Genomic DNA, 11,186 nt, shown 5'->3' on the forward strand with positions numbered 1-11,186 from the left:
AGTTGTAGGCACTAAGATTTTTTTTGCCATTCTATTGTCAGCTATATTGCATTTCTTCAGGAGTGGGAGGGTTATGAACATGTCATTTAGTTATTGAAGTAAAACATTCAAACAAGTATTTTAATGAATTGGGAATTGATTTGAAAAGTACCAGGTTATTTATAAATGCCTGTTCATCTCCTCTGTTATGTTTTTCTTCCTTTTCCTTTATTCCTATTGACATTCTATCTCTTCCTTCCTTGACGTGCATCATTTATCTTCCATTTCCTGTTTTTCTGTGATCTCAAGACTTCCAGACAGTCCATTCTTGTACTATGTCATAACTGGCACAAGGATGTCTAACATCTGAGAGTTTCCCCCTGTGTAGTACAAGAAAAATGCCGATACATTTACCGTAATTTGCAGTGGTCTACAAGCTCAGTCAGCCAATCTGAAGAGCAATACTGTACATCATGCTCTAGCCTGGTTCATCAGCAACATGGACAGTAAAAAAATCATAAGCTCTTTAGCTAGCGCAGTAGTAATGGCGATGGTTGTGATTAGTTTATATGCTGATATATTTTGAAAGTTATTATTAATAGAGAAAGCCATTTATTAGATTATACACTGCTACTTTTTAGTTCCAATTAACAGACTGATCATCCTTCACCCCAATCTGGGGTATTATCACTTGTAAAAATCCCCCCACAAAGGACAGATTTCAGTGCTGATCATATTTCTTTTATTCTCTAAGCGAGGGAAATAGAAGAGACAAAAGAGAAAGCTCCAGTTGCAACAAAGTTAAGAAGCCAGTCTGATAATTGTATAGAGCACAATGACCTCAGGTGGCTGAAACGTCACCGATATTTTCATTCCCAGGAGTCTCATTGAGGAGGGAGGGGGCAAGGGGCAAGAAAAGGCTCTCTATTTGCTGTGGGCAGGGGCAGGCACAAGGATTGGCTGATCTATCTTGGTTTCATTTTCTATGTTTTTCTTTCTGTGTTCTTTCATTCAAAAATACCACACTTTCCATTTTCCCCCCTCTTTTGGTTTCAGTATTCTGACTTAAGCTTGTTTTTGTTTTTCTTTACCCCTAATTTCCATGAATGATATTCACATTTTTTAAAAATCCCATGACAAAACATGAATGAAGTTGCACTGTAGTGTAGAATTACAAGCAATTTGTCTCGTCGAGGTGCTTGTCAGTTCCTTGCTACTTAAAAGACTCATCGATTATTGCATTAAAGAGTAAAGGAAGTACTTTCCACTTTCATTGGGAAAAAAAATCATATAATGGCATCCCTAGACTGTGGCATAGTTGAAATTTCCCAGTTTGGGGCTTAAGTCACTGTACATTTTCTATAAAGCTGCTCTCGATTCACAATGCTCCCTCTTGGTGATGTCATCAGAGCAACCATGCAAAATAGTGGCATTAGCTCCATTGCTTGAAATAAAATTGACATTCTCACTAAAGCATCAGATAAATTCCTGGTATGCATGTTATTTTCTTTTAGAAAAAGGGTGAGAACTTTCAACAAGAAGTACTCCCTCTATACTTTCCTTCCCCTTGTTTTATTTTTATAATGCAATAAAATTATAAGTGAGAATTGTTGGACTCCATAGAAATGGGCATGGTGCCCAATAAGTACCACTTATTTAACAATTAACCATCTCTGGTGCGCCAGCTATATGGACCTGAAAAATATCAGTTACTCCTTTAGCTTGTGATGGTGTTTTTACAAAAAGCACAGTGGCCTGTTGTCAACTGCATATGTTGAAATATCTTTTAAACTGGCTCAAATAGCATAATTTGTCCTCTCGATCCTAATTCGCTGTCATTCTGTGAGGGAGTATGGCAATTCAGTCGCAGTTTCTGGCAACCATGGATAGTTTTGCGCTGTGGATCCACAAAGGATTGGATTGAGAATATCTAAACTCATTTCATGTCACGCTTTTGCAGCTGTGGAGAGGAAGGGAAACTTTCATCCTATCTTTCAGGGGTAGATTCAAACCCAGCTCCTTGAAGTAAAAGGGCAGAACCCCTGCATGATTTCAGATTTACTATTTACTATTTTTTGTGGGTTTTTAAAATTAAAATCTCCTCTTAAGTAGAATAGTAGAACATTAGCTTCCCCGATTGCTCGGCAGAATGAGGCAGTGAGTAGCTGAGCCAAGTAGGTCAGTAAGGTCCCAGCTTAATCCCCAGTCTTCGAGTTAGCTAAAGTGAACTGAGGTAGCAGTTAGGAGCTATAACTGGCATCAGTATACTTGGATTTGGGAAAGTCAAATCAGCTAGCATTTTTGTTCCCTATGCACTATCCAATAACACCATGTTGAAAATATGCATATGTGAATTCTGGATGAAAGTTTGGATCAACTGCAATGATACAATTGTCAAATAGCTTGGCAACACGTGCGGCTCAAGCAGGACGACCCCACTTGGGTACAGTACTGGAGGTGATAAGTGGCCATGAGACTGTACCCCAGTAAGGAATCAATGGCCCCGATATTTACGGGTAGTTAGTAGGCGAGAAAACCGGAAATGCAGAGGTCCTACCGAGTTTAATGGCAGGACCTCATCATTTTTTTTACTCCATTTCCTGCCCGGCAGCTGGCCAGATTGATAGGCTGCTGGGCGGGAAGGCCGCAGCTGGGAACTGTTGGGGACGGTCCCTGGCAAACAGGAACCATTGTGGGGTGGGGGGGTCGGACTGGCAATCGGGAGTGAGGGGAGACCGGGAAACTTCGCAGGTTTGGTGGTGATGGTGGGGGGCAGGGGGTGGCCGATCGCAGCAGAAGATTTGCTCGAGGGGGAGTGGGGGAAGTGCTCCTGCTCCTCTTGGCCCATAAGCAACAACAATAACTCGCATTTATATTGCGCCTTTAATGTAGTAAAACACCCCAACGCGCTTCATAGGAGTGTTATCAAACAAAATTAGACACCGAGCCACATAAGGAGGTATTAGGACAGGTGACCAAAAGCTTGGTCAAAGATGGAAGGTTTTAAGGAGCATCTTAAAGGAGGAGAGAGCGGCGGAGAGGTTTAGGAGGGGAATTCCAGAGCTTAGGGCCTAGGCAGCTGAAGGCACAGCTGCCAATGGTGGAGTGATTAAAATTAAGGATGCGCAAGAGGCAAGAATTGGAGGAGTGCAAAGATTTTGGAGGGTTGTAGGGCTGGAAGAGGTTAGAGGTAGGGAGGGGCGAGGCCATGGAGGGATTTGAAAACAAGGATGAAAATTATAAAATTGAGGCGTTCCTGGATTGGGAACTAATGTAGGTCAGCAAGCAAAGGGATGATGGGAGAATGGGACTTAGTGCAAATTAGGATATGGGCAGCAGAGTTTTGGATAAGCTCAAATTTATGGAGGGTGGAAGATGGGAGGCCAGCCAGGAGACCATTGGAATAGTCCAGTCTGGAGGTAACAAAGGCATGGATGAGGATTTCAGCAGCAGATGAGCTGAGGTGGGGAGGATACGAGTGATGTTACAGAGGTGGAAATAGGCAGCCTTGGTGATGGAGTTGATATGTTGTCAGAAGCTCATCTAGGACGCCAAGGTTGTGAACGGCTTGGTTCAGCCTCAGACAGTAGCCAGGGAGAGGATTGGAGTCGGTGGCTAGGGAACGGAGCTTGCATTGGGGACCCAATATTTAGTTGGAGGAAATTTTTGCTCATCCAGTATTGGATGTCAGACAAACAACGTGACAAATGAGAGACGGTGGAGGGGTCGAGGGAGGTGCTATAAGTAGCACTTACCTGCTGGATCTGGTTGCTCCCGTCTTTCTTTTGGTGCCAGGTTTCCTGAGCCCTGGAAAGCCCGTCCAGCCAGCATTAAATTTAAAGAGCTGCCAAAATATCAGCAATGGAGCCTGATTTAAATAGGATAATGACGGACCCACCTCTCCAGAGCAGGTTACTCGGACGCCCCCAAATCTGCTGCGGTTAAAATGGAAGCAGGTGTGTTCGTGGTGGGTTGGGGTCGGGTTTCGTATTTCGCATATTTGCCGATTTAACCCCTGACCCTTTCCCGCCCGCCCCAATGCCTTTGGCAGAGACATGGGAAATAGAAAATAGGCAGGAAAGAAAAGGATAAAAAGAATATATCAAAGAAGATAGTATGTCTCATTTTTAAAAATCATCTGCAGTTAATTCCAATACAGACTATAGTGACATTAATCAAATTGGGGGGGGGCTGTTGTTTTGAGAAAAGTTAAATTGTTGCTTTCCAGAGAATTGTGACCTACTTCCTGCCATGTGTAGCAACAGGTGTGTGAAATGCTTGCGATCTCTTTCCTCTAAAAAGTAAATTTCCCTCAATGGGTTTGACAGTCTGTTAATAGTTAATCTAACTGTCTGGTAATTACAGTCATTACAAAGTAAATGTGGGGAGTGTATTTTTCTTTTAAGGCTATAAAAGGAAATAAAGATAGTGCTTTCAGTGCAAACACTGATATCTTTGTTCACTTATGGGTATTGCTCAAATATGCACAGATTAATCGTGGAGATGATGGTTTTAAAAAGGACTTGGTCCTTTATTCCACTTTTTACACCATTGGATTTGTCTTGGATAGACAGGTGTTTCAAACATAGACAGGAGGTGCTATTATTTCCACTTGCCATTTTACAGTAATCAGTCCAACTAGTGATGTTTTAATTAACTGGAACGTACTGGTTGGATTTAAACTTGTGTATGCGTTTTGTTTCACATCATAGCTCATCCTTTTCTCCACAGATTTTTCTCGTGAATAGTTTGCAGTTTGAAGAGAAGGTATCTTGGAATATGCTGTCATAAACAGCTAAACATTTAGTATCTACATAGAGTTACATAGAATGTACAGCAAAGAAACAGGCCATTTGGCCCAACTGTTCCACACGAGCCTCCTCCTACCCCGCTTCATCTAACCCTATCAGCATAACCTTCTATTCCTTTTTCCCTCATGTGTTTATTTAGCTTCTCCTTAAATGCGTTTATGCTATTCGCTTCAACTACTCCTTGTGGTAGCAAGTTCCACATTCTAACCACCCTCTGGGTAAAGAAGTTTCTCCTGAATTCCCTATTGGATTTATTAGTGACTATCTTCTATTTATAGCCCCTACTCCTGGTCTTCCCCACAAGTGAAAATATCTTGTCTACATCTACCCTATCAAATCCTTTCATGACCTTAAAGATCTCTATCAGGTCACCCCTCAGTTTTCTCTTTTCTAGAGAAAAGAGCCCCAGCCTGTTCAATCTTTCCTGAAGTATATCCCCTCAGTTCTGGTAACATCCTAGTAAATCTTTTTTTCACCTTCTCCAGTATATGTATCCTTTTTATACTATGGAGACCAGAATTGTGCACAGTGCTCCAAGTTTGGTCTAACTAAGGTTCTACACAATTTAAACATAACTTCTCTGCTTTTCAGTTCTATCCCTCTAGAAATGATGCCCAGTGCTTTGTTTGCTTATTTTGTGGCCTTATTAACCTGTGTCGCTACTTTTAGTGATTTGTGTATCTGTACCCCTAGATCCCTTTGCTCCTCTACCCCATTTTAGACTCTTATTTTCCAAGGAGTATGTGGCCTCTTTATTCTTCCTACTATAATGCACCACCTCACCTGTTTGTGATTGGGGGAAAAAAAACACTGACGTTGGAGCATTGATTTAAAAAAAAATTAATTTGAATTTTATCAACACCGAACCAGGGTCAGTTAAAAACTTTAATGGGGCTCCACAGTTGAATTTGCAGCAACAAAAGTGTGTGGCAGTATGCCCCTGCCCTTTCCCCCATGCCCTATTATTATTGTTAAAATTGGCTCTTGGAAGGTTTTTATTTATGTCTTTGTGGGAAGCATTCCTGATTAATTTTGCTAGAAGAAGCAGAGTACTTGTATTTTCATAGTACCTTATCATGTCCTCAGGACATCCCAAAGTGCTTCACAAGCAATGAGTTACTATTGAAGTGCAGTTGCTGTTATGTATGGAAACATCACAGCCAATTTGCTCACAAGGTCCCATAAAGAGTAAGTAAGATGATTGACCAGTTTATCTGTTTTAGTTGGTATTAGTAGTCTCGGACACTGGGATAATTCCCTACTCTTCTTCAAATAGTACCATGTTACATCCATTTGAACTACCAGAACAAACAGTTGGGGCTTCAGTTGAAGAACTCATCCAAAAGATGACATCTCTGTCAGTGAAGCACTACACAAGTATCAGCTTAGATTATTTGCTCAAGTCATGGAGTGAGGCTTGAAGAAGTTTTGATGTATATCAATGCAAAAGCAGCAGTATAATTCAGGATAATTCACCTTAGAGGGTACAACATGGTAGCCATTACTGAGACATGACTGTAAGACCGTCAGTACTGGGAACTGAATATACCAGGTTGTAAGGCCTACAGGAAAGATAGGGAAATTGGTAGAGAGCGAGGAGTAGCCTTAGTGATTAAGGATGAAATTAATTCAATGATAAGAGAGGATATAACGAGAGGTAAGCAGGCAGTGGAGACTTTATGGGTAGAATTAAGGTAGAAAAGGATTTAAGACTGTAGTGGGAGTTGTGCATTGGCTCACCGGTAGCAGCTGTGAAGTGGCAGAATGTATAAATGCAGAGATTAGACAAGCAAGTAGCAAAGGAGTGGTTTTAATGGGGGATTTTTACTTTCATATAGATTGGGATAAACAGATGCACTCACGCCAGAAAGGTAGCGAATTTCTTGTGTGTTCAGGACAGCTTTCTGCAACAATATGATCTAGAACCAACAAGGGGGCAGGCCATATTAGATTTAATAATGAATAATGAGCCAGATTTAGTTAACAGCCTAACAGTGCGTGAATGTTTATCTAATGGCGATCATAATATGACCGAGTTCAACGCTGTGTTTGAAAGGGAGAAACCCGTATCAGTTACTAAGATTCTAAATTTAGGTAAGGCCAACTTCAACAGGATGAGAAACAGAGTGTCCACCGTAAACTGGGCAAATCTCTTAATGGGTAAAACTACAGAAGATCAGTGGGAGGTGTTCAAAAAATAATTAAACGTGATGCAGAACCAGTTTATACCCCTAAGGGGCAAGTGCTCTACTTGCCAAAAAAAAAGGCATGGATGACAAAAGAGATAAGGGACAACATAAAACTAAAAGAAAAAGCATACAAAAATGCAAAAAATAGCACAGATCCTGGTGACTGGAAGAGATACAAAGAACAGCAAAGGGTGACAAAACAGATAGTAAGAACTACAAAAAGGGAGTATGAAAAGAAACTTGCAAGGGATATCAAAATCAACACTAAATTTTTACAATTATATTATGAAAAAGAGGGTGGTCAAAAGCACCGTGGGCCCCTTAAAAACTGATAATGGTGATATTGTAAATGAAAATAAGGAAATGGTGGATATGTTAAATAATTACTTGGCATTAGTATTTACAGTAGAAGAAGCATGCCAAACTCCCCAAGGAAACTAATTTTGAATTAGGGATGGGGACTCACCATAATTAACATTAACAAATTAATGGTAATGAAGAAAATAATGGCACTAAAGAGTGACAAATCCCCAGGACCAGATGGTTTCCATCCCAGGATTTTAAAGGAAGTAGGTGAGAACATTGCAGATGCCCGAATTATAATCTTCCAAAGTTCTCTTGATTCAGGAACTATTCCTTTAGATTGGAAAATTGCACATGTCACTCTACTATTTAAGAAAGGTGAGAGAGGGAAACCAGGGAATTATAGATCAGTTAGCCTAACATCTGTTGTTGGGAAATTACTAGAGTCTATAATTAAGGATAGTGACTGAACACCGTGATAATTTTCAGCTGATCAGAGAGAGCCAGCATGGATTTGTAAAGGGTAGGTGATGCCTGACGAACCTGATAGAATTTTTTGAAGTGATGACTAAAGTAGTGGACAGGGGAATGTCTATGGATGTTTATATGGACTTCTAGAAGGCATTCGATAAAGTCCCTCATAAAAGACTGTTAGCTAAAGTTGAAGCTCATGGAATTGAGGGCAAATTATTGACCTGGTTAGGAAATTGGCTGAGTGGCAGGAGACAGAGAGTAAGGATAATGGACAGGTAGTCAAATTGGCAGGATGTGACTAGTGGTGTCCCACAGGGATCTGTGTTGGGGCCTCAACTATTCACTGTATTTATTAACATCTTCGATGACTGGATAGAGAGCCACATATCCAAGTTTGCTTGACACAAAGATAGGCAGCATGGTAAGCAATGTAGATGGAAGCATAAAATTACAGAGAGATATTAATAGATTAAATGAATGGGCAAAACTGTGACAAATGTATTTCAACGCAGGCGAGTGTGAGGTCATTCACTTTGGACCTAAAAAAAGGATAGATCTGAGTATTTTCTAAATGGTGAAAAGCTCGTAACAATGGAGGTCCAAAGAGACTTAGGGGTCCATGTACAGGTTCAGAAAATAATCATAAAAACTAATGGAATCCTGGCCTTTATATCTAGAAGATAGAATATTCAGGGGTAGAAGTTGTGCTACAGCTTTACAAAGCCCTTAGACTACACCTGGAGTAGTGTGTTCAGTTCTGGGCACCGCACCTTAGGAAGGATATATTGGCCTTGGAGGGAGTGCAGCGTAGATTTACTAGAATGATACCCGGACTCCAAGGATTAAATTACGAGGCAAGATTACACAAACAAGGGCTGTATTCCCTGGAATTTAGATGCTTAAGGGGTGATTTGATCCAAGTTTTCAAGATATTAAGTAGAACTGATAGGGTAGATAGAGAGAAACTATTTCTGCTGGCTGGAGAGTCTAGGACTAGGGAACATAGCCTAAAAATTAGAGCCAGGACTTTCAGGAGTGAAGTTAGGAAACACTTCTACATGCAAAGGGTGGTAAGATTTTGAAACGCTCTTCTGCAAAAGGGCAGTTGATGTAGTTGAATTGTTAATTTTAAATCTGAGATTGATAGATTTTTGTTAACTAAAGGTATTAAGGGATATGGGTATAAGGTGGGTAAATGGAGTTAGGTCACAGATCAGCCATGATCAGGTCACAGATCAGCCATGATCTCATTGAAATGTGGAACAAGCTTGAGGGGCTAAATGGCTTACTCCTGTTCCTATGTCCTGGGATATGACTCCCAAGCACACTAAACGCATGAGTTTCTCACTGTTTACGCTTCTCGCTGTATGTTGTACAACTCCAGCCCAGTGCAAAGCCAAATTTCTCAGCTGCCAATATAATTCTTTCTTGTTGGCTGTACAGTTACTGGTATAACATAGTAATACTCTTAAATGATTAGGACCATCTTGAACAGAGAGATTTGTGGCTGCTGTCAACCCAAGTTCAAAGGGATGTTGTGGACTTTAATTTTGGCACTTACCGAAGGCCTGGATCATTACTGTCAGAGTCCAGCCTTCACAAGTCATTTTTGACACCGAGATACGTTTTTACATATTCACCGCCTCTCTACTCTTTCAAAGAGCTGGCACAGGCACAACAGGCCGAATGACCTCCATCTGTGCTGCAAGATTGTATGATTCTACTTCTCCTCCTTTAGACGCTCCTTAAAACCTGCTCCTTTGACCAACGTTTTGGTCAAATTTTGTTTGATGACGCTCCTGTGAACCGCCTTGGTATGTTTTACTATGTGAAAGGCGCTATATAAATGCAAGTTGTTGGTGGTAGAAATTCAGCCAATGTTCTTTTAATTCTGGTTTTTCTTCCTCTGCACATTGTTGGGATAGAACAGAGAGAGCTTTACCGTGTATCTGGCTTGTGCTGCACCAGACCTGGGAGTGCTTGATGGTTATGCTGGCTGCATCATGTGTGCTGGTAACAGTCGTGTAGACAAAATGCCTGTAAACATGTGCCCAAACACTAGCTCATCACACTTTAATGCCTACATATGAAAGCAATGCTTGTGTGTGTCCATGTTTATAACTGCTGACTTACGAGCAAGCACTGAATTACTTTGAAGTGTAATGATTTGTTTTTTAGACAAACTTACAAACATCTGCATGGCACAGCTGCTCATTGTGTAAAAATGCTAAGTCATAGGGGGAGCTCGTTATTGCATTTTGCTATTTGAGTGAAGCCTATCCGTTTCAGATATTTATATGTTCACATTTTTAGTTTTTTTTTTTATTTACTGGTGCTTTCTTCCTTTTACTTCTTTCCTGAAAGTGGGGACCCCGAAGGAGCTCTCCAGTGCCTCGCCTTAGCAAAGATTGTTCATTGTGAGCTAGATGGCAAATGTCAACAAGATATTTGACCACAAGAAGCATTACAGCTGATCCGATTCTGTCCTCACTGACTTCCAAACACACACTTTGGGCTGAAATTATTGGACAGCAATTGTGACTGGGAACTCGGTCTTCCCATCCCCCTTCCTAGCCTGAGTATATTGTAGCACCCTCACTGCTGTCATGGCTTCCAATTGTATATTGTTAATGGATAATTACTAAAGTCGTGATCTTTATCACTAGCAACTTGAGCTAGGCATGGTCACTCCTTAAATGAAAAAGGTGGGAGAAACCGGCAGATGCATTATTCAGTATAACTGAAAGTGACAACACTTAAAGATACACATCCAGCATTGTACTGAAATACTAGACTTTTTGACTTGTTTCCCTTGTAAAAGGCATGACCCATTTTAAATGATATCTAACCTGACCCTGAGGTTGCTGTGCCCCATTTAATCTTGTCCCTTGATCTTTTTACATGTGAGGACCTTAGAATGATTCTGAATGAACTTATCAGAAATATTTTTGTTGTAGAGGGCTGAACTTGTGTAAGAACAAAAGAAATCCATTTGTTAGATAAATGGTGCTGACAGTAACTGTTATTTTCTGTGACTTTATCAAAAGCAAACAGCCTGGATACCTTACAGAATTTGGTTAATGATCCCACTGATAGGAGTGATTCTGATAAATTTAAGGTCACATGATCAGGCGAAGTCCAATCGAATTGAGAGACTCAGGGGGCCGATGAGAAGATAAGATAATCAAATTGCATTAACGTGGATACTGAAGCAAACAAAATAGCAATGCTATAGATACCAAGATAGGCAGGAAAATGGACTTTGTTACAGCTGATAATGAAAGATCATTTGAACTATTAGTGTCTAATAGATCATGGAGTTTCACTTCTATAGAATAGCGAGGCAAGAAAATAATTGGAAAGGTACAAAGCTGCTGCTTAGGCATCCATGTTCCATGAAGGAAGCTGGAAAGGCTTTCTGTTTGTCTCT

General features: G+C 40.6%; 1 protein-coding gene across 7 annotated transcripts in view; it reads left to right on the plus strand.

Annotated features, from left to right (window-relative positions):
• Positions 1-11,186, plus strand: part of zfpm1 (zinc finger protein, FOG family member 1) — a 202,534-nt gene that overhangs the window by 120,521 nt on the left and 70,827 nt on the right. The window lies entirely within an intron of this gene.

The sequence above is a fragment of the Heptranchias perlo genome, chromosome 16 (assembly GCF_035084215.1).
Source record: "Heptranchias perlo isolate sHepPer1 chromosome 16, sHepPer1.hap1, whole genome shotgun sequence".
NCBI lineage: Eukaryota > Metazoa > Chordata > Chondrichthyes > Hexanchiformes > Hexanchidae > Heptranchias > Heptranchias perlo.